Source organism: Bombus impatiens, unplaced genomic scaffold, assembly GCF_000188095.3.
Source record: "Bombus impatiens unplaced genomic scaffold, BIMP_2.2 scf_0197, whole genome shotgun sequence".
In the NCBI taxonomy this organism is placed as follows: domain Eukaryota; kingdom Metazoa; phylum Arthropoda; class Insecta; order Hymenoptera; family Apidae; genus Bombus; species Bombus impatiens.
The window spans coordinates 713,922-739,134 of NT_176616.1; the positions used below are offsets into that span (position 1 = coordinate 713,922).

A 25,213-nucleotide genomic window follows, 5' to 3' on the forward strand; every position below is an offset into this window, starting at 1 on the left:
GTCGTCGTCGTCGTCGTCGTCGTCGTCGTCGTCGTCGTCGTCGTCGTCGTCGTCGTCGTCGTCGTCGTCGTCGTCGTCGTCGTCGTCGTCGTCGTCGTCGTCGTCGTCGTCGTCGTCGTCGTCGTCGTCGTCGTCGTCGTCGTCGTCGTCGTCGTCGTCGTCGTCGTCGTCGTCGTCGTCGTCGTCGTCGTCGTCGTCGTCGTCGTCGTCGTCGTCGTCGTCGTCGTCGTCGTCGTCGTCGTCGTCGTCGTCGTCGTCGTCGTCGTCGTCGTCGTCGTCGTCGTCGTCGTCGTCGTCGTCGTCGTCGTCGTCGTCGTCGTCGTCGTCGTCGTCGTCGTCGTCGTCGTCGTCGTCGTCGTCGTCGTCGTCGTCGTCGTCGTCGTCGTAGCGTCGTAGAGGCTTAGCCGCCACGCGGCGCTTTATCAACGTTGTAACGAGCTGTCGGCGTTATTGCCGAGGTGTCTCCGTTACCACGGAAGCTGACGTGGCGTTTCTAATAAAACGATCGCGGCCGCGCCACTACCGCCAAGGTAGCCTGCATTGTATGTTAGGATCGTGGGAGGAGATGTTGGTAAAGGGCTCGTGTTAACGACCCAGCCAGGTTCCCTATAATCCTGAGGTGGATCAATTCCAGTAGACCAGCGAATCCAGAGTGAACGCCCACACGTTCCCGGAAGCTGCTGCACCCGGCTCGTTCCAGAAACGATCGAATTTTGATTACCCTATCCCTATTACCCTATCGCGTGATTTTATCCGCCGATTTCTTCGCTTCGGGTAGTCATGATCCCTTGGCGAGTCTGATGATTCGTGGGGCTGACGTTGGTTTTGTCATGTACGAGACACAAGAAATCACGAAATTGACAGATTACCGTTGATCTCGAATGTTTCACCAATGAGGTAAAAAATTGAACTTTAAATATGATAGTAAAATTTATTGTACGAATTCAAAACAGAGTGACGGTTCAGAATGTTATAACAAAAAAGGTGTTGAGTGCTGATTTGGTATACTAAGGTTTGATCCCTCTGGAGGGGTTATCATCGGATGTATATCAGACACGGCTATTCTGTTACTATCTGGTTATTGTTTCGATGGCTGTGGCATGCAGGATGTTTTGTCTACCCTATTACTGCTTCTCAGCGTGTGACAGTTTCCATGCTGTCTCGTTCGTTTCTTAAGTAGTGTACCTATACATATGTTCAAATCCTTGTCGAGAGACTCACGGAATTCTGAGCGTGCCTTTAGGTCAAACGAACAAGAACATAGAAGGAAAAGGAGAGCACCACTCTCTCATCTGATGACATCAGTCATCCAATCATTTGTTCGTCAATTATATTGACACCAAAGGAGCTTCTTCAGGGTGAGCGAGAGCGAACGATTTGGCGAGCAGAAGTCAAGTGGCGAAAGAATACCTATTTATACTTCAATTTTATTAAAGTAGGGGAAGATTTCAATTAATGAAATGATCGAAAAACGGTATCTACTTCCCGAGGAATTATTTAAGTATCCGATTTAAATTGTTCGGATATGCAAATAAATAATGGGTTGAATAAAATGGATTTTTGAACATTCTCTTGGGAGGATAATGTATGTAATATCTTCGTTAACGCGAGCAATCGGCAACTAACTTTATTAGTTTGCGACGTAAATTCGTTTTCGTCTGCCAAATATCTCATAAATTGTGCACCGCAGTCTTATTCTAATTGGTTTCTAGCCGATTAGCTAATATGTTTTTAGGAGATTAATGTTTTAGGAAGTAGTGAAATTTCGAGTGCTGTTGACGATATAAATTTACGTAACTATTTAGCACGTTAGCTTGTGTACACATAAAACGCAATTACCGTTGCTAATCAAGCAAATAGCGGTGATTATGACAACGGGATTCGCAAGAGGACTTATTGTCGGTGAGTCCAGTAAACACTGCACCTCCATTAACGGTCATAGTCGTGTTTCTCTTGACTGTTTGTCTACGTTTGAGCAAGGGCTTCCTCCTTCGTCGTCTTACGTTCGCCGAGGCGCCACTTTGCCTTTATGTAAGTCCCTCTGCTACGATTTCCGTGCGTGAACTTTCTAAATCCGTTTTTTCACTTTTCACGCATTGATCTAGCCACCAACGCATTAACCTGTACGAATGTGACATACGTGCATGCATAATTAGCACCGAAAAAATTGAGAGACCATTTTTTTAATTTTACTTGTAAAGATCTACGAGCTATAATTTATGTGGAATAAAACCTGACTTTCCAGAGTACGCTTTTTTGAAATATTTTTTAGATCTTTGTTCTCTTTGTGTGTATTTTGTATCCTGGAAATCGAATTTTACTTTCTTCTTCTTTGATTTTGTGTGTGGAAATTTTTCTTTTGTCCATAATCACAAGAAGTAGTTACAATTCTACGTTCATATTTTGACACTATGGGGAAAGGAAATTGTACACAAAGCCAAATGAGGAGGTTTAATAGCCTTGAGCAGCCAACATTTTAGTTCCAATTTAGACTGTCAGTCAAACACAGGGAACACAAATTGTTTGCTCACACAATATGAAGTCTCCTGTGAGTTGCCTCTCGAAATGGCTTTTCTGCTCTTGTTTATGTCTAATTTAAACGCAGCCATGGCTTCCTGCCTGCTGTACAACCCAAGATTGCCAGAATTTCTCTTCGAGTTCTAATAATTAACATCGACAACGTTAAATTAAATATAATTTGCAAAAATTTTTCCCGGAAGCAACGCTTTCGATCGAGGGAAGCGATGAATAATCAATGGCCGTGCATTTTCTAACAGAGAAAGAGAACCCCTGCTAATTAATGCAATCGATATAACCCTGCTTTTCCTCTCCTAACCGTCTAAAAGTTGGAAAATTCATTTTGCGCGTCGTTTCACTTACCGTCCCTTTTTAGGGCTGCAACTTTCAATTACAACCAAATCGATAGAGTTTACGGACCGCATGATATCCGACTTCTTATGAATTTATGAATTTTAAGTCTATCTAGAAAACTGATTCAAGGATTTTTAATGCCACTATGTTTTATTCGATCTTCTGGTCTGAGAGTTCTCATGGAATTAAAAAATTTTCGGGGATTAATTCTCTATTCTTGCTCGATCGTGATTTAAGAATATTTAAATATGTATTTTTTCGAATGATGTTTGATATGATTTATGAATTCTCCGAAGGCAAAATAGATCGTTGAACGTTGAAGCGAAGTTTCAGCTTTGAAAATCGAATGAGAAACCAAATGTCTAATTTTGTATTTAAAACCCATTAAGAATTTGACAGTCACCAAAATTTCAGATTTCAACTAATTACATTAAACAGTCCTTTTAATTCCATTAATCTCAAGTTTCCCAACTTTCAACTGAAATAAGATTTTCAACTGTATCTATTAGGTTGTCCGAAAAGTTTCTCTCGTTTCTCATAAGATGATATATGAACAACAATTTCTGTTTTATATTATTTTATTGAATTAGGTATGATTTCGTTCTATTTCTATTATTATGTTCGTGCATAATTCAATAAACTAATATAAAACAAGAAACATTGTGCGTTTATTATTTCCTTATAAAACGAAAGAAACTTTTCGGACAACCTAATATAACAAAAATTCTTTCTCTAGAGAGAATTACACAAATGACAGAATTATGTATATCGCAAACCTGCAGGCTCCAGTTTCCATCAAATCAAAAAACATTTTAAATTTCATCCATTTCCTGTCTGGACAGCAGCTTCTTTATCCTCGATCAGCTGTTGTCTGTTCCCTCGAGGATTCCGCCCTGTTGTGACTTCATTTTCCTTTGCATAACACGAGGGTTGTGTCTGGTGCGTGTCGTTACGCGTCAAGCACGAAACAACGGAGGCAACGACACCGTCCTTCCGGCGCAAGAAACGTGGCCGACATTAGAGACGTGTCGTGGTGCGATGTCGTCTAATTTCGCGCTACGCGATCTCGAGGTAGTTACTCGTTAAGCAAGCTACGTGTATACACACATAGGTGTGTGCTGCAAATTACCATCTCGTATCTCCATTAAATATCGAACAGATGATGTCTACGTATAGGAAAAGATCCGAATTATATGAATTGTGGATTCTTCTCGACTGAATCTTCTTCATTTCCAAGTGTACTGTCAGTCACAACTATCCAGATGCTTTGATTGATTCGTGGTAATCGTATTTGATTTTTGTCAATGTGTACAAGCGAATGAGAAATTAATCATTAGAAGCGACACTTATTACCTTTTTATGGAATCATCAGATTACAATGTTAAATTACTCGTCGAAAAGTATGGTAACAACATGATATTTGTGAAATAAAATACAGAATATGAATTAAAATGAAGTGCTACAGAATTTGAATAATTTAACTTTAAGATTATGTTACTTAATTCTATCATTTGCAACAATAACAATCGAACAGTAATAATTGAATTGTAGTTATTGAGTAAGAGTGTTGGAAAATTCCGCAGAGTTTATTTTTTAATTTTGTATAGGATTTGATTATTGGTACTAAGATTGGAAGATTAATGAAGCAAGTTGAGGAAAGTGGGAAGGTAATGGGAAAGACATTTGTATTAAAAATTCAGATTTGAAAGGAGACGAGTGGTTTCGTGTACATTAGGGACGAATGGCGACGTTATCGCGGAGTCATATTTACAGAAAATGTCGAAGAGTATCACGGTAATATTCTGCTATCTCGTAATACGCCTCGGGGACATTCTTCGTGGTTCCATGGAGACGTACCTACGTTTCTGACTCTCTATCTAAACTTTTTCATCTTTATCCAGAAGAAATTTCATTACGAGACCGCGTATGAATAGAACGTATGCAATTTTACGTAACATAGAAACCTTGCGTTATAACGAGTCGCAGAATACCATTATCTTTTATTTCTCATTAAGAAAAACACGATTACGAAATAATCAGAGAAACTTTTTCAAAAAATACCTATCCTACCTCCAATGGAAACAGCGATTATTATAAATAACATAAAGAAGTAGAAAATATATATTCAGATAAAATATACAATTTCTGCAACAAGTAAAAGAAAGAAACAAAATTCAAATGAACTTTCTTTGTATAAAAAGATTTAAAGAATGCGTCGCGCACGCGCAGTCGGTGACAGATTCGCAAAAAAAGAAAGGAAAAAAAGAAAAAAGAAAAATTCTGAGAAGCTTTCTCTGTATGAAAAGATAAAGAAGGGTGCGTCGCGCACAGAGAATCGACGAAAATTCAAAGAAACTCTCATCGCATAAAAAGACTTACAGCATGCGTCACACACGCACAGTCGATGGTAATTTGGAAAATTCAAAGAAGCTTTCTTTCTCTGTAAAAAATAAAGAAAAACAGTCGCCGACGAATTCGTGGTTTACGTCAGGAATGCACCAGCCTGCGTCAAGTTACGTCGGATATAGTCGTCAGACACATGGCGGTATTACGAGGACGAATAGACGACGCGGTTCTGTTCTGCTGCAAGAAAGCCCCGAAGGATTTTGGCAAGCGGCGCCGAGAGATTTTGAGGACAGCATTGTCGACCCGACTCATTGTTCGCCTCATTGTTTCTCGTCACGTGCCAGCGTTCCTGAATTGAGTCCCTGCAAGAGAAACACACAACCAGGGTAAGCAGCCAGCCGAAAGTTTCCACGGAGGTGTATGGAGGTTGGAAGGGAAACGAGGAGGGAGAGAAAGAGAGAGAGAGAGAGAGAACTTTGGCGTTTTCGATGATAAATGATTCGACGGTGATAAATTAAGCCTCCTTCGCGAGATGCCGTAAAGTCTACCAGACGAACAGCAAGACTGCTTGCGTTTCTATCGTCTCGTTTGGCTCTTGTATCACGTATTCGCATAAATTTGGTAATCCAGCAGAGATGAGTCTTGCGAATCTTTCCACGACCGTATCTAGCGATTTTTCTGTCGAAAATTTCTTTCTGTAGTCTAGATATTATTTGTCGAATTCTATGAATATTTTATCCTCCTTATTTACCATTTTCAAACTGAAAGAGGCTGCTATCTTGTAACATCGTTCTTGTACTATCTCCATCTTTTTTCGTGAAATTGAAGACATTTTCTCATTATTGTCATTATTCGTTTTTATTGTTTCGTCATGCTAGAAAATGCTAGAAATTCAAAATCATAAATTATAAACGCTATGAAACAATAAACTGAAGAAGATTAAAAGGGTAAAAATTATAAATTGTCTTCACTTATAAAAGCAAAAATAAGAAAACAAGTATCAAAATCCTGTAATTTAATCCAACATCGTGATTTGATTCAGTGTGAGGGTCGTCGTAAGTTCGCGGCTCGCGATTGAGCATCTCGAGTATCGAGCAGCAGGTGGGCTCGTTCGGTAGAAACGTTTAAGAACGTCGACGCGAGACGGCTGAAATGTTTCTTTTTCAGAGGCGAATATCTGTTTCGGTGGCGCGTTGGCAGGTAATTCGTCCCGCGCGAAGGATGGATCGATCCTTGTGGTCCCTTTCTCGTGGCGCGATACGAGCAAAAGAAAACACGCTCGGAACCGGCGAATAGAGAGAGAATACGTTTTTCCTTCCGGTGTGCCGCATCCGCGGCGACGGATCATAAATCGTCGCCCTTCTCGAGCGTGCACTTTCGCGGACGAGTATATTTAATGTCTCGCAAACTCCTTTTCTGGAGCCGGAACATCACAAGACGAACTTTACGTCACGACGATCCACTTGGGAGAACAATAAAAAAAGTAGAAAAGGCAACCAAATATAAAAAGAGGAGAAGTTGGCCAACTGATGGCATCGAGACTTTGTAACTGCCTCGAAGTTGCGAGATAAGTGTTTCCTATTCTGTACTCGTATCGGTTTATTTTTATAAAAAGATGATCGTGGCTTAGTACTTGAATCGCAGAAACTTTCACTGCACCTAGAATTTTCTTACCGACCATTTCGATTTCCCTTAGTTTATTCCTTGATATTTATTTTTTCTAATTAAATAAAATTACGCTTTCCTTCTTTTCTTGGTATCATTCTTTTCTATTTTAAAGGAGAAAACAGAATTTTCTTAATTACCTAAATAATATGAATAAAATGTTTCTTTTCTTCATACATTTTATTCATAGATTGTTTAAGAAATTTTATGCATATAAATATATTCTCGAAATATAAAACATCAAAGTTCTAGGACCAGAAATACTAAAATAATGCGGTAGAAAAGAGCAAGAACAATAAAAATCACGACTTTCGTGGTTGCAGCGTCGAGGGCGCATCTTTTTTCAGTTTTACATGTTGAAACTTCACATGTAAGTGCAGATGGAAGATGGTTAGTAAATTTGACAAGTGTCTTCTCTGGAAGTCTCGTAGGTGGAGCACGGATTCTGCAGTCTGGATGGCGTGGCTGCATCGTTGCAATAAATAATAATCTCCGCCTATGTTTACAGTTATGATATAGAGCCATATAACGTGTAAACTCCGTGAATCTTCTTCTCCGACCTCGACGAGTCGGAAGTTTTTTAATTTCACACTGGTCGCAATCAATTCGTGACTCGGCTATCAACCAGGTTCAGGAACCAATAATGCAAATTCATTCTCATTTTGTCAGTCATAATTACACCATTCGAATAAGACCATTCACACGTTCATTGTCGCATTCATTATACTTAATTATTTATACGTTTATTGTGCATAGCTGCAACATCAAATATTGTCTCTGTGCTATTTCTTCATTATAACGTTATATAAATTTGTTTTATTGTCTTATTTCCAGGCAAGATGAAAAGGTATAGTTATGAAAGTTTCAAAAAGAACGAGAGTTAGATAACACGATATTATCGTTTCACTTTCGATTGGTCTCCTCTTTAACTAGACAGTTTCGTTCAAAAGAAGACAATCGATCGATAAAAAAGCAATTGGTGGTACATTCTCTGACTCATTCTCGTTTCATAGTACTTACCGTAAATGCAGATTAAAGACGCGAATAGCGAATATATCAAGTACGACCGATTCTTCGAATTTCTTATAATACCATTTCTTAACCACCCATAAAAGACGAACATCGTGACGAAAAAGAAAAATATGTTCTCTGTCTAATTTTCGACGTAGCAGTCTAAATCCGTTGCAATTCGAATATATCGTCGAACGAGGATTGGTAATCGGCCAAATAAGCCGGCCTGGATGCAAACTTGCCACCGCGGCCATTGATTCTCTCCTGTAATCGTATATTCCGCGATACGCGACGAAATCACCGCAGCGATCGTTGCGGCAAGCGAACGCGGCACCGATTTCGAAACCGGTCAGCCGGAATTCGAGTCACCTAAAATCGAAAATAATGTAGAAGGGTACGAAACGAGGCGTTTACGTGGTGTGGTTAGAACGCGTTTCGATTCATTTTCTTCCTCGATTTCCGAGTGATTATCGACGTGCCCTGTACACACGCGTCAACACGGGGCCCCGAATTCGATTTTCAAAAGCGACCAACGCCGATCGACGATTCCCGTGTCACGGTCCTCGACCTCTCGAACGTCGCTTCCCATTCGTTATCGCCTGATCTAATTGCTGGGTGAAAATGACGCCGTGGCCAGGAATCGCGCGAACTCGGCCACCGGTTCCCGGATTCGCGCCACGCGACACCGATAGACCCCGATTCGATCGTGTTTTAGCGTCGCGTTGCGGCTCGCTTTAAATAGTAGCGCTATGGTATGGGGTTGACGCGTACGATTCTCTCATTTCCGCGCTTTGAACAGGGGTAAAAGGGAATACAAGAGGTTGAATATGGAAATTCGCAGGTTTATCGTGCGTCGCGTATCAGGAACAATCGTGTTTTTCTGTATCTGTTTCTTTTTTATCGGGTGAGAAAATTCGGTTTTAAATTTGACGAATGTTTCGAGAATGATTTCACCTTTGGGAATGAAGGAAGATTTTTATATTCTTGATAATCGTGGCGTAACGGTGGTTCTAAATATAAATTCACATGGAAATTTCCAAATTTGTAGTTGATCTCAATAATTGCAAGAATTAAGGATACATTTGGTGATATTATGATTGTAAATTCGTAAATCGTAATGCGTTCAAATTCGTACACATAGGTATCTATATTTAATTTATGATCGAGCATTTTGTTCAAGCACGACCTTATAAATCTACAAAATTCCTACGGGAAACTTCATGAAAATTTCCACAAGGAATGTTCATTTTGATGAATCCTAGTTCCAGTGTTAAATTAACCAGTTCACCTTTATCCCTCTCTCCTCAAAAACTTCTCTCTCAAACGTAAACCGTACAATTCGTGCAACGAGGAAATTCTACTGACCGAAACTTCTTCCCTAGCCCTGACTGTAATCCAGGTTTACGTGCATACGAAATATCCTCATCAATATATAATAGGCTGGTGAATGGTTCGTTTGTCCATCGAAATGCAGGAACAGGATGGAGCCGTAGGCCGTCGTTCGAGTAAACGTGACCTCAAAATCAGTATGCAAATTCGTCGAATAATTATTCCGTGTGACCGTCTCACCCTGAGGCTGTCGCGGATCCATCTGATTTAGGGTTGACCCGAGGGGTGTATTGGTGCGTGTTGCATCGTGTACGAAACTAGTCTGCGGGGTCAACACGCGTACGTTGACCGTTCTCTTTGAGGTGATTGGTGAACTCCGGCTAACTTCGAAGAGGCGTTCGATACCCACAAAGATGTACTCCTGGGAGACATTTAACCGGGGTGAAATATGGACGTCTACAATTGGGAGGGGCTGCGGCCGTTGTCCGAAAATACCTACACGCTTCCGTGGATTAGTAATACACGTGCGTGTACGATTGTTTTGTAAATAAAGGAAACGTGGGGATGAGTAAATTATGGAAAACTTGGGGGTGAGTAAATTGTGGATTCCTATGTATCTATGGGAAATTTGAAGATGCAAAAATACACGGAATGCACATAATAATCAAAAATATATGAACTATCCTATGTATTGTAGAATACTCGTTGTAATTGCACGTTTATGCAATCGTAACAAATTTTAACCGGTGCAAAAATGTACAGGATGCATATAATGTGGAGGATTGTAATTTGTCAAAATTTAGTAACGTTATTAATCTAGATATAAATACATATAAATAATATTAATTATCGTAAAAAAGAGTCCGTAGGGTTCAATACTAAACCAGATGCACCGACATGACCTGGCAAACATATACCATGTTCAATTCACGGAGAGGAAAAAGCGATTATGTCGCAAAAACTAAGTCCTAACGGACATGAGCGTATGACGAAAACTTTTTTCATTACACCGCATATGAAGCCTATCAAACGTGTCCCGGATTTATCGGCGACCGCGCAAGCGTACGCATTCTGTATCGTGTTCACGTTCGCGATATGTGTGCTATAATAGTGCACGCAAAACGAGCATTTACCGACTTGTACGTACGATAAACAACGTTGTAAACGCTTGGAAACTTGCCAGACCGTGTTTAATTAATCGGTAGTCCATTAGCGGCTAAAGTGATCAAGCGTATTTTCCTTTCGTCCGAAATCCATTTGAAGATCGATAACAGACAACGACGGCTTTCGATCGTGGAAACGTTACTCGAGCCATGATTTCTTTCTTTCTCTCACTATGTAACAAGCGCACAGATGATTTAGCTACTCGTGGTCGAGCGTTTCCTTGATTCACGGTTGCTCTCAGCTAATGGCGGCGTTTCAAAGCAATGGGAAGAAAAGTGGGATGAGTATAAGTGGAAAAAGACAGAGCGAGAGAAGTAGTAGGAAAAGCATGCAGAAGTGAAAGCGCGGAGAAACGCACGAGAAGGGAAGAAAAGAAAAGGTTCTGCGACGAAAACGTCCTCTTCACCCTCGTCAGCCTTTAAGAGGGAATATATGCCGGAAGGGTGAGAATGGGACCGGCCACAGGGAGCAAGCGTTAGAAATATGTGAAAGTAAATCCCTGTTTATGAGGGTGATAAGGGTCGTCATTAGAGAGATCACAAAGGGAATCCGTTGGTTGGTTTCCGCGCTTTCTGACGGAAGTTACTTACCAGTCCCTGGCAATATTATTCGCCTTTTCTCTACCTTCTCTAGTAGCGGTCAGATAATTACACTCGTCAAAGGGTCTCCGTTAACCTCGAGAGTTTCGATATTAAAAGTCTCTCGAACGAAAATGAGAAAACAACCCCTTCCGTACCCTTCGACGTTGGCAAATTAGTCATCCAAGGATCTTTTAGCTATCGTCGATCCAATTTTTAGGGCTTTCTATTTTCCGTTGATTCTCCTTCGCAGTGTAAATAATTCGTCTCAACGTCCCCTGAAGTAATTCACTCGGGCGAAATTTCTTTCTTAATCTTTCCGCCGACCGTTCCGCAGGGTGACAAACGGCGATCGTATCTTCCTCTTCCTCTTATTCCGACGATGTTTTGGCGTCGGTTTCAGGGCCAGGGCATCGAGAGAGCCGTGTGCAACGCTTGCGGACGTGCACAGAGCTTAGCTGTAAATTTATTTTCCAGCGGGCAACCGGAAGTCCCGGCGCAGCTACTCGAGAAGCCCCTCTAGGCTAGCCGGACACTTGAGCTTTCATTGTTTACGGCAGATAGTGAGGGTTGGTCCGGGGGTTGCAGTTTTCCCAAGAAGAGGTTAGTCTGACCGCTTCCATTTCTCTGCACGGTCGAAGCTCGACCCCGTTTCCCGTACTTTTCACCTCGTCCTTCAACCGGCCTGACCGTATCAAGCGACTCGAAACCTACTCGCTGTCTCTTTTCAGTTGTCCACCAAGAAAGGGTAACTCGCAAGAGGGAAGATCTTTGGAACCGAGTGATATAAATGACTCGACTTCCCTGCCGCTTAATCATCCGAATGAATTTTGTTCTTCGTACATTCTTGACGAAGTCTTTTGAGAAAGTGATAGTACTCGAAGTTATAAATTGGTACAGGTTAACGCATTAATGGAAGCTAATATCTCGTTTTTCATGAGTGTTGTTTTATTAGATAGATTAATTATCAACGTCTGTAAGAAAAGGGCCATGTCTTATGTTTGTTTGAATTAGTAATAGTTGAATTAGTAATAGAATTTTATTTGCTTATCTCTAGAATAAAATCAAACGAGTTTGTTAATAGAAATTATTAGTTCTCAGAATTCCATTTATGGTAAAGGATTATAATGAATTGCAACACCTTGTTCTCACGAGCAATCAAAATATTTTTAAACTTATTTTTTACTGCAAAATTTGTCAAACATTCCGTATAATACTTAGTACATCGGTGTTTTAAATTACATATATGGGTCCTATTTTATCATTTTCCGTGTAGTAAGCTGACGAAAATTCTTGTTCTTTAGCAGACCATCGTTCGTGAATATTTGACCGAGGTCGAAGCAACGAGCTGAATCTACTTATTCTTCAAAAATTCAACAGTTTTATGGAGACGGACCTTATTTAATGCTTTTCTATGCACGTGCCAGCACCGACAGGTCTCGTAATTCCGTCAGGCTTAAAAAGAAAATATCGGATTCTGTGTCCTTCTCGACGACGACAACGATGGCCGCAAGCGTCAGCTCTGCAAAATTTCATACGTCTACTTTATATCGCGCGAGTATCTCGTTATTTCGTCTCAATACCACCTTCCCCGGGACACAAGAAAAATATTCCACGGACCCTTGCTCGTCTTACTACTTATCTTCGCAGTTTCGTGTTCCTCGTTGGCGAAAATTGTGAAAAGTCGTCCACCAACCGGATCATTCAACGTTTTCAGCTTTGTTAAAGATTGTATGAAATTTTCCTTTTTGTCTGAATGGTTGATTTTAATGACAGAAATGTAATTATTTATATTGTTAGCGATTCGCAATCGAATATTTCCTTCTGTAGTCCTTGTATCCTTTACCATGGAAAATTGTTGGTATTTTTGCGCGTTCAAACACGCTGTTTGCCGAAATACTCGCCGTAAATAAATATTGTATTTCCATCGAGGTATTCTCATACGTTTGACTTGCTGTTTACCGATACACATTCGCATCGATCGACAGGTCGCAGGAACAAGTTGGTTTTTAATGGCCCTACGCGAATTCCGTTATCTGTTGGTAGAAAACGATCGACTTGGTACAGCTGTGAGAAATTTCGCCTCTGAAAGTATTTTTCAATAATGTTTCGCGGTATGATTGTTAAGGAAGCAATCAATAACAAGTATCTCGATCTGTGCATTAACATCGACGTATGGAAGGAGTAAAAATACACATGTGGCGATCGAAAATCCAATAAAAATCGAGTCATATTGGTCAACTCTGTAAATTGAAAAATATAAAAAGGTATCATCAATATTTATTCCATCTTCTCACGATAAATGAATTTATGGAAATAAATCATTCGTTTCTTAAAAATTGAACGTTAATCGTGTATTTCTATAATGAAATAAAAAAAAAACAATAAAAGTGTAGTTAATTAATTTCTTAATTTTTTTAAATTAGGAGATCAATAACAAGCGAAGTTGATTAATTCCAAGTGCTTTTTAAAAAAAACTCAATTCATAAATGGTAATTAGTTCGTTCTAGTAACATATTGTACCAGTAACTTATAATGTATTTACGACTTGTAAAATTTCGCTAATAATATTAATTTAATTGTGCAAAAAGCCATCAAGAGCCAATTGCCACGTGCCGCTTCCCCTTGAATAGAAGAGGGATTGATCGCGATAGCTCCGCTTTCGTCCATAAAAGAGCTAATGATGGCTTTGAGAGCCGATCGGTCGCGACGCCGAGGAATAATCCGTCGATCTGCGAACATGGCTGTTCAGATAATCGAATTGTTTAGCACGGCATTCGGTAATACTCGGTGGCGGACAATCGGAATGGTACGGTTCGCGAGGACCCATGCGTAACGGAAAGCCTCGGTCGACCTATTGGAACGTGCTCGCTTTGTTCGCGTGCCAATTGCAGCCGTTAATTGGCTATAGCCAATAAAGCGTTGATTAGCAGCCGGCCAGATATATCCAGGGATCCCACTATCTATGTCGTGGCTGTGCTTGTAGCTGCGTGTTGGCTTAACGCTTCATCAAAATGGCGTCAAGTTTATCGATTGCTCGCCCCTGTCCCGTCCACGTCTACTACACATGTTTAATTTCGAACACGAGGATCTTCTGTTTGAGTTCGCGCCACTTGACGCCCGCGTCCCGAGCGCTACTTACGCGCTTCGACTTTCGCTCGAGTATCGATGACACTTCCCTCTGGTCGAATTCTCTTTTTGTACGATGCTCTTGCCTTACGATGTCGTGTCACGCTTATGATATGGATCATGGATTATAATTGTGAAGAAGAAAGGCGAATTGTATTCATGGCATGGGCTAGTTTGAAATCTTCGATAAATTTTTAGTTTCTATACTTTGTACTTAGATTGAAGATCTCTGAATGGAAGTTACGTAGGATGTCTGGTAGCTTGTGACGATGAAGTAAGAGCATATCTTATATCGTACGATATTTGACTTAGAAGTTAATTTTTGTTAATGTAACGAGAAAGAATTTCACGGGTCATAAGGTGAAAATTCGGTTAGTCAAACTTAACGTCTAATAGAATGGAGTAGATTGAACACGATTTCGCGGTATTCTACAATAATTCGAGAGTGCAATGATTTATATCTTTTAGTTCTGATATTTTAACAACTTTCGCAATCTTCTAGACATTTGTCGCAGGAAGTTCTCGAGCTAACAACAAGACATCTGAGAATCTACGCTAGTTGCAGTTCAAGTGCCGTATCTAACTTGGATTAGTACCACTTACGCGTAACGTTTCTGGGTATCGCACATGGTTACGACGTTTGTTCGGCGAACTTCGCCCGTTATAATCAGTCTCGATGTAATCGTTAGATCCTCGGAAGAAATTCCGATGTGTCGTGGCGGTTTGCGTACAATTCGATGATTCGCACGCAGACGTGACGAGCATCTAGAATGGTTTGAAAGGCCGGACCAGTGCAGAACTAGCCAAGCGCAATGAACTCGGCCGTTTGCCAGTTATAATTGGTACGTGTAACTACTACTGCCAGTTAACAATGGTGGTTGTCGATGAATGAATTCGCGGCTGATGCAAAGACCTAACCGACACGTGAGTTGCGTTGAATTGTTGCCAAGAACGAGAGGAATGTCCGTTAAGGTGATTAACGTATTATATGCGCAATGAATTTATTATTTTTTCTTCTCATAAGTACAACAACGTTCGTTCATCATAGTTACTCAATTATTAAAAAGAATGTCTTTAGACGGTCACACGTGTTTGTTTTTACAATTTTCAACTTTCCTCTTCTTACCAAATTTTCTACTAAATTCCACGCTGTTTTTTCTAGTTGGACGAGAAAAAATACTGTTCAGATTTACACGTATGAGATAGGATACGCCCACAGAGCTGGATCTATTCGCGGGACGTTCGAGGAAGTCGTCTAACTATCGCGTATATCGTTCAGCTCGAACGTTCGAATGCACGCTCCGAATGCGAGGCCATCGTCTCGCGTTATCGCGCTGCGTACCGTATCCACGGGTCTGAAATCGACGCTGAAAATATTTTCCTCGTGAACGGGTCCTCGCCAACGTATTTCCCTGTCGCCATATGGGTGCGCACATGCAGCCGGAGCCCCGCAGCAGCACTTCGCCTCTCGTTCCTTTTTCACCTTGTGCGCGTCGACACGAGAAAGAGCTTATGCCGCGTTCACACGCGACGCTCTTAGCCGCCTCTCACCTGGCACGATCTATTAATTTGCTCGAATTCCCCGATCCTTTTGCTCCTTTTACTCGTTTTTCGCTCGTCTGTAATAGCGTCACGCTGTGCTCCCGCGAGTTTTAATTCCGTCCTCGTGCACCGTTCAAATCGATCGAAGGACTTCCCCTTTTCGCGCTACTTCTTGCCAAGATTGATAGCTCGTTGCCTTTTCCGTGTCACTGGGTAGCGATATATTAGGGAAATTCGATTTGTGTATTAAGAAGGAACATTTGCGAATGGCGAAAAAACTGTTGATTCTTGGAAAAAAGTTGTTGAAGAAATGCTCGATGAAGGGATTGATTACTTAGTGATATTTGTGCATTATAAACGTGGTGATATTACATGTATATGTAATTATAGCATGTTGACGTATATAGGAGTACACCAATATGCGTAGAATATGTTGTAATATACATGTATGCATATTTAAAAATGAATACAACTAAACAATGAAATCCGAATAAAATTTTCTTTCATCTTCTAAACACTATAACAAGTAAATGCCTTTGTCGTGAAACTTCATCCTGCAAATGTCATCTACTTTCTACAGCTTCGATCGATGCACCTTTCAATTATTCAATTACATCATCTGCACACGATGTGATATTAAATTCCATAATTCTCCAGGAACATAAAATTTAAGAGAACAATAGGAAAAGGTTAGTGATTCGCGTTAGATACACTCTCTAACGCGATTCTCCATTGTAGTCGAACGTTTACGAACGAAACTACGAGCGAAAGGTATTTTTCCAACGGGGCGAACACCACTCCGACTAGATTTAATAGCAAACAGACAGTGGAGATACTTCTTTCTCCGTGGCCCCATTCTATTCTTAATTGTTTTTCTTTATCCGTCCGAATTTACAGTGCAATTTTCGCGCAGCTGACTCGGATAATACAATTTTCCCTGGGACACGACTTAAATCGCCGGCCGCGCCGTTTCAACGATAAACCGTTTCACTGGCGTGATAGCTTTTTAGTCCCGCGAAAAAGCGTGGCCGAGTCCAGGGAACAAGTTCTCCAGGGCTGAAGATGAAAATGAGATCGTCCGAGAAACGAGGTCTGCTTAGACCTTAGACGACGTGTTTAATGCTTTCATTAAGGAGACAGAGACGGAGAAATGAAAAGGAAAGAGAAAAAAGAAAAGCAAAAACAGACACGAGAAGGAACACGCTTCTACGTGATAACGCTTTCTTTGCTCGTTCATTTTGCTTCGATCTTTCTGCAGTGCTTTCATTGAAAGCGCTCGTACGTAACAAAAACGAACGTTGTCAAATTTTTTAAGCTTATACATAACGTCGTATGCATTCTCATAGCCAGAATCTAAACTTAGAATATGATGAAATCGATATGAAAACTATAGAGATGCACATGATAAATCATATTTTCATATTTTCACATTTTACTACTAAAACTGTCTGTTTGCTTTTCAGACTATTAACTCGCGTGAATTCGTGAATGAGATAGCACGTGTAACAATTCGCGCCGAAACTAACACGTTGTATGTAACTTTTACGTGACAGGTTGACATGCTAAAGCATTCGTTGCATTTTACATGTAGTACGTAGCTGCGACTCTGTGATAACTTTCTGTTATATTTTCTACTTTGAGTGACAAGTTAGAAGTATTTGCGTGATCAGAAAAATGACACGGCGTCGTGTTTAGATATTTTGATGTGGAAGCTTCGCAGATTAGATCTCATTGAAAGTTAGCAAAATGCTACGTTTTCATCATGGAAATGTATGGACTTCCCGATATCCTGTGATATGAATGGCATGACACCATTTCGAATGCTACATGTGAATAGCCATGAAGTAGATTACATTTCTAGAATTTGTTTGTTGAATATCACTTGCGTCTATGTAAAACCTGAGATGAAAAGCAGTAAGTCTCGAGATTGCGTTTTTTTCTTTTTTTTTTTTTTTTTTTTTTTAGAAGACTACCATTCTGCAATAATATAGATGTTATAACTATAAATATAATTATATAGGTAAATATTCTAGCAGATATGTAATAAAAAATTCATCAAAATCCAGTGAGAGCCGAATATGTACAACAACGTATAAAGGAAAGTTTTGCTCGTTAACAGCGTTACAATAGGCTTTTAATTCCCCGTTTATGGTTACCGGCTCGATCCAATATCTCTAGACGCTGAGCATTGTTCGAGACGACGAGGATTGTGCCGCGTGCGTCCGTCGATTGACGTTTCATGAATTGTCCGCTCGTACATCACATAGACAATGTGTGTATTGTGCGTGGCGCAGGGACGTCGTGGTATTGTTAGGTCATCGTGTTCACGCAAACAGGAAAAAATCGTATCCGCATATTAATCTCGTGCAGTCGAATCGATCCGTGGGGAAGCTGGTCGAGCAATTCCCCATGGAATTGAAAAAAGCTAATACTCCATCTATATGATCCGACATTCAGCCGGAAATTACGAAACATCGACGTTGACCTGGTTGATTGTTTGCTCGATATTTTATAGTGGAAACGACGCGGTAAAAGGAAATAGGCTTGATCGGTTAACCTTTCGATTAATTGCATATTTAAATTTGAAGAATTCGTGCACAGTATACCAATTTTAATTTTTATCTCGTCCATGTGCCATAAGATCCTTCGATTTTCTCCTCTACTCTGTTAAACTTTCATCCTATAAACCTCTGCTTCCCGGTGCTTTCACTTCGTCTACGCTCCTTAACCTTTCTTCGCTTTTTCTTTTCCTCACCATGCAATCACCCTGATACCATCTGGGAACACTTTGCAACTGCACGTTCCTGTCACTCATCTTCTTGAACGAATTCGAGCTCATCTAACGGTTGACCGCAACGAGAAAGATCGAAAGGACGAGGACTATGCATTTGGTCGTGACTATCTTAATATAGTCTGCTAGTGACTATCTTAGCATCGGTGACTATCTTAGCTAGTGGATTTACATCCTAAAAGTAATAGCTGAGGTGGATGTTGGTGAAGGTGCCGCAAGAAATACTCTCGATGTTCAACAATAAAGTTTATTAAACTATTAACAATCAACAGTCAACAATTAACGATTAACGATTAACGATTAATCACGTATCTCTAATTGTGGTTGCTTCGTTACGACGCTTAACATTTCGCACTTCGCAGCTCAGTGCATAATGAATCTTTGGTTCGAAACCAAACGGATTCTTTTCTTTGTTGCCCCTCGATATCTCCACTACGTGCGCGTTTATTAGATGTCCGCGACGGTTGCCGCGTATGCGTTCTTCCGAATATTCGGCGAAAGAACCGTAGGGATACGGATGGTACATTTTAGGTATGTCGGCCTTACGCTTTGAAGGTATAGCGCTTTGTGTCGCGAAGCCGTTGGAAAGTTCCGTGGTCGAGTGCCGCCATATAGCTTTGGGTGCTAAGACAGTGAAGACTAACCTAGAAAATGTCGAGATTGAAAAATTAGCTACTTTCGACAAATATGATTTTCCATGTGCATCTCTCTGGCAGTGATCTATAGCAAGCGTAGAAGTATCATTACGATGATACATTTAACACCATTTCTTCCTTCATTAATCACACAGATAAGAATTAATTTCTTGAACAATATTCTATATCAAAAACAAAAGTAAACGCGAATATTTATTATAGAATTCTATTTATTCCCCGACGGGTTCAGATAAATGGATTTCTACTATCCATTGATTTATGACAATGTTTATCGATGGTCATCGATGACCTGCGTTTTACTAAGTTTTTTGAGGCGGTCAAAATAAGATAAATTTCTAGCATTACAAAATTGCCAGCTATGTGAATGACTTACACGACATTGTCGGTATTACAATCGACGATATACTGTGATATATCTCAGTCAGTTACGGTTTCTAAAGTAAAATATATAAAATTCCTGTGGCAGTTGAAGTGTTAAAAATTCTCAAACACCTGTTTACGATCGGAATAATTTCTCGAAGCATATTCACATTAACCGGTGCACGATAAGTTCAAAAGAAGCGCAGTGCCGGCCTTTTCTTAAAGACGCTCCAACGGTTATCGCTCTGGAAAAAAGAAATTGCAACGATGCTATTTGGAACGGTTTAAACCCTTTCGCAGCCGTCGGAATGAGTTTTCGCGACGATTAAGAGCAAAGTTTCCGGCCGGAGGGCAATTCCACAGTCGGGGAAGGGGGGAAGGGGGTAAAAAAAGAAGAGAATAATTTAGCGAACCGATTAAACTCTAGCCGGGCAACTTTTCGGGCGCGACTCATCCTCAAACCTCGTCGAAACGGGAGTCGGAGGGGTTGGATCGGTGGTTGAGTATCAGCCACGAAAAGCAAGCAGTCTTCTGTTTTTAAACGATCCTTCTTTTTCTCTGTTTCAGGTAAGAGACGTATTGCAACCTTCCGCGACACGATACTACGGTGAGTGGAAATTTACATTGCCGGTCATAAGTATTAGAACGGCTATTGATGTTTAGTAGAAATTGAATATCTTTTACCGCTTTTATCTTATAATTATTTTATCATAAGTCTGTACTTTCAGTCACGTCATACGTACCTTATTCATAGACTGTGGATATTTATAGATTTGTGATAAATGTAAAGGTGCAAAAATGCACAGAACGTATAGAATATATAAAAAAAAGAATATGTATAAGACACACAGAGTGGAATATTTTATATCGTTACAATTTGTAGTAAGCGAAACTTACATAGATACTATTTCTTTGGTTCTATTTATACAAATATGAAATAGCATAAAAATTCACAGTCTAGTTATGACGTAAAATACTAAATAAGGTTAAAATATATTAGAGGTTTTCAATAAATATTCCGAGTACATGTGTTAATACTTATGGTGGACGGTGTATATCGCAAGAAACGCTAAATTCTTTCCTCCCTTATTTATCTTTTTTCCGCGCTTTTTTACGATACTCCGTGTTTCCCCGGGATGATTTTATTCTCGTACGGAAACTTCCGTCGTTTCGATGATCTTGTTATTACTGGACAAAATTACTGTGACCTGGAACTTGCAAGAAATTGATATTTACAGCTCTTCTCGAGGTAAGTTAAATTGAGAATTTCGCTAGGTTTCTCTGTTTCGTCCGGAAAAGTCGATTATCGTTCGCGACATTAACGGCAGGGTGAACCGAGCAAAAACTGTAAACCAGAGGGAGGAAGAAAAATGATGGTGAAAAAAAGGAGGCTACGTGAGCTGGACACGTGGACCGTCATTAATTAAGCCTTGGGAAACTAATTGAAGTCTTCGAGTGTCTCTTCTTCGGCTCTTTAATTCTTATTGCTACCGAAGCTTCTTTGTAGATGTCTCTGAACCAATGATTTATCTGAATCAATAACAACCGTCCTATTATTTCGATATCACAGAAATGGAAATATTCATTCATTTTATAAGTTACGTCATTCTTTCAAACGACAAGGTCTGACACGAAGCCACAGAAAATCATGAATTACATTATTAAATCGTTAGCATATTCTTCTTTATTTTCCAGCACTCTTTCTCTTTCTTAGATTATAGAATCTCTGCGACTTAGGATTTAATTAAATCTTTTAATAAAAATTTTCCTGAATCTCGAAGACTATCTTTCACAAGTCCTTTCGACAATCTCGCGAATAAACTGAATTAATAATTTAAGTTACCACTGTTGCATTATTTTTCTTATAAAAATCATACAGTGCACTATGCCACAAACTCTTTCTCCTTCTTAAAATTCCCCCTAACGGAACAAACAATTAAAAACCGATATGTGTAATTTCTACACGTAAAGCACAACACTTTGTGCAAAATCGTTAATAAAAAGAAGTAGAACAAAATGCATGAAACGTCTCAATAGAAGCAGAAAAAAGAATCTATGTTAATCAAAAAGTCCTATAAAATCGGAATAACCAAACAGGCAGGCAGATAAACCAGAAAAATCACATCCCTTTAATTACTCTTGTTTTTCTCCGACAGAAGTTTTTTCAGCATTTTATCATATGAACGTGGCGATATCAGCGAAATATGTTGGTGCTAGGAGCGACAAAACAGGCGTCCACGACGTTAATCAGAAATTCGTAGACCGTGAACTGGGAGAAATGGTCGGTGCATATTTTTCCCGGCGCTGGGCGTTCCCTATAGTTGGTTCTTCCTCCTCCATCCTAATTTCGTCGCGTCGCGAATATTTCCAAGGATCGTTTCCTGATGTAGCGGGGGCATTTCTTTCTTCTATCTATCGCGCTCTTTTATTTCGCGTGGTCTTTCTGTTTATTTCGCCTCGTCATTACCGTGAAGTACCTCCGAAAATCCATCCCTCTTCTCCTGATAAGACTTCTGTAAAGAAGCTTTTATATCTGTATATCTGTGTATACAGGGTGTCGTGGAAATAACAAGTAAATGAATAATCGTTGTACAATCGACAAAGGAAGTAATTGTACCTACGGTCGAAAATGCAGATTAAAATTATCCGTTTAAGAAGCGTATAAGCCATGTTTTCAAGAAAAAAGAGTTCACGGTTTCGCTTATTTTCACACGTATAATAACTTCGGTGTCGATTATCCTGTGGAGTCCGAGATTAGTACGAAATTCAAGTACACTTGACAAATTTGCAAATTCGACTTCCTCGAAAACTAGACGTCATTGGAAAAGAAAAAATTTGATTTCTTCGCGTAAAATCACTCTCCTACTGATCGTACCACGATTACTGGGACATCCTGTATGTATATCTATGTATTTGTGTATGTAGATCCGCGTCGGTGAGCGGAGCTATATATACGAGCGCACAAAAGGAAAAGTAGTCGAGCAATTTCCGCAATTACTTCCGCTTCCGCACAAACGCTTCCTTTCTTCCGCCGACATTGATGTTCGTCGCTTTTGGAGCCTCGTCTCCGCCGTCTTCGCTATTTTTTCCTTGTTTCTTTCTTTTTTCTCTCTTCATATTATTCTTGTTCTTACTCTTCGTTTCATCATCGACAAGCTAAATGCTGCGTGGCGTTCTCGTTGTGGAAATACGCTAATAGCTCCGTTGACTGCCATTCCTCGCAAGTAATCTACTGATAGACGTTTTTGATACCGCAGTTCGTTACCCTCAACCGATGATTTTGATACGTTGCTTCGGTTTTACCAAAAATTCGAAGATACCGTGGGTTGTTTGCTAAAGGAGGAAGCTGTGGAACAGAAACAATATGTACTTCGTGAAAGGAATATTGTAGCAACGTGAAACATACATATTGTTTCTATTTTGCTCGGTGGATTCTGGAAATTGATTCCCCATGCTCTATATCTCCTCGAGACTATTTTATATGACGTGAATAAACATTTTAGAAAACATGACGAGTGTAACATATTGTTTGGAACTCTGGTACGTCGATACAATTATACCGTAAATATTGATGTTTTGAATTTCTTTGATGGAACGTTGACAGTTAATAAATGCAAATATACATTTTGTTTCTGTTACAAAATACACAACTGACAGAGGTAAAAGCTTTAATTTATCTTTCTACAAATATTACGTTCAATTCCCAAGAACACTAATTTTTTGTAAGGAAGTCTGTAGCTTCGTCTCATTTCAGCTAATCGATAACCAATTCTTTGCAGAAGTTTGCTACGCGAATTCAATGTTTGGTATACTTTTTCTCTCCAAGTTTCCCACATCTTGGTGGTCGGATTGCTCCCTGTGTATTTTCTATTTTTGTTTCTTTAATAAAACTTCAAACGTTCATTTTACTCGATATGTACACAAATTATCTTTCACATTTTCATCTTACATTTGTTATATTTGTGCCTATAGTCCGTGGTTGTCAAATGCTCTGACGAAATTTAGTAAAAAGAAAAAAATCCTTTATATGACAACACTGGAGAAAATCCTGCGAAACTCATCAGCTCGTCAACAACTCGATAAAATCACATAAAATGCGCCGGCTAACGCGCTAACGCAGATCAAGCAACAAATTTTCAAAGCGAGAACGCGTACATATGTATTCACGAATCGTATTAACGCAATAAATAAATTGGCTGGCTCTGACAATTTCTATCGTTTTTCGCGTTGTTCCCGTAACAATCGTAACTCCGTTCCTAAACGGGCCGTTTTAATCGTGTTGCGGCGAACGCAAATCTCGTTAATATATAATCCTAATTATTCGCTTTGTTTGAACATTATCGATAAGGATGTCATTTGCAATTTGTGCGAACGATCACGCTCGTGAAATTCCTATGAACTCGTTGCCGGCTTGTTGTACTGCCGTAAAAAGATCGTTAATCGCGATGGGACCAACATGGGAAAATGCAGATAACCATTCGACTGATAATTTGCTTGTCGAACGATTTGTGGTTTTCAGTGTCAACATTTATACGATGAATACAAAATCCATGGATTTTCTGGTCATCGTGAATTTTATTCGTGAAACGAAGAAATTTTGGAATGATTGGTTAGAGGAGGAGGAATTTGGTGTCTAGCGAATTCAATTCTGTGAGAAAGATTCTTTCGTATTAATTAGTAACGATGAATTTATATTAATAATATATTAGTAGTAAACGACATATTTTTGTATATTTTTACAAGAGAAAAGATCGTCCATTAAGATTCAAGAACACTTTTAGTGAAAATATATGTCGTTTAATTAATAACTCTTTAAAGTACAACGTAACATCTGCTTAACATCAAGCACGAGAAGATTACGTACAAAATTGCAACTTCTATGAACTGATTAAAATAACACAATAACATCTAATTGAATGTCTAAAATTCTACGAATAAAATGAGAAAATGAGAAATTATTCAACATGTCGATTAACTTTGAAAATTTCAAACGTCGATGTGTATTTAAAACACCGTGACCTTATGTTTTTCTTTTATCCAACAATTCAGAATTTAATTACCGCTTAAAATAGTTTCCACGTTTCACTGGTGAATATGTTTCTACCTCTGCGAGATTAACCCGAAGACATTTGAAATTCGCGTGCAAAGTGGGTCTTGCGTTGGATTTTCAGGGATCCGCGGTTCCATCAACCGTCGCCTCTATTGGTCGTTCGTGTTTCTGCTTAATAACTGCTGCTACCCCATAAATTGTTTAAGGTCTAACCTATAAACCTATTCGGTGATCCATAAAGCTTCTGTGAACGTGGTTTCCTTAACACACGTTCTCGTCATTTCTCGCAAATTGCCTCGTGTTTAACTCTTGTTCACGGAGAAATAAAGCGACTGTCATTATATGATAAGGCGTCGTTATTACCAGAACAACGTTGCCTTATCATTTTATATCGTAGTAAAGAGAGAAACAAATTCAAACGGAGAACAGAGAGCGAAGAAAGCGGAAAAGGAAAAGATTGAAGACACGAGGAATAAACTCGAATAATTTGCATTTTATGGAATAATAGAGGATTCAAACAAGAGGATAAGAGAATATGAAATTGAAATTGGACAGAAAATTCGAGAGGAAACTAGAGTGAAACGGCGAACGAAAGACAAAGGTGTGACAAAACAGAGGAAAGGTATACAACTATTTTGTATATATGCGAAGTATTCGGCGTATTTGCAGACTATGGAAGTGTTCAGGGTAGGGAGGGCACGATTCGCTGGATGGACATTCT

General features: G+C 39.7%; 1 protein-coding gene and 1 long non-coding RNA gene across 9 annotated transcripts in view; both read left to right on the plus strand.

Annotated features, from left to right (window-relative positions):
* LOC100743303 (E3 ubiquitin-protein ligase MYCBP2) overlaps positions 1-25,213 on the plus strand; it is a 265,639-nt gene that overhangs the window by 143,836 nt on the left and 96,590 nt on the right. The gene's annotated exons all lie outside the window — the stretch shown is intronic.
* On the plus strand, positions 988-3,953 carry LOC117151398. Its single transcript, XR_004461294.1, has 3 exons — positions 988-1,147; positions 3,736-3,740; positions 3,943-3,953. It is a non-coding gene; the product is annotated as an uncharacterized LOC117151398 (long non-coding RNA).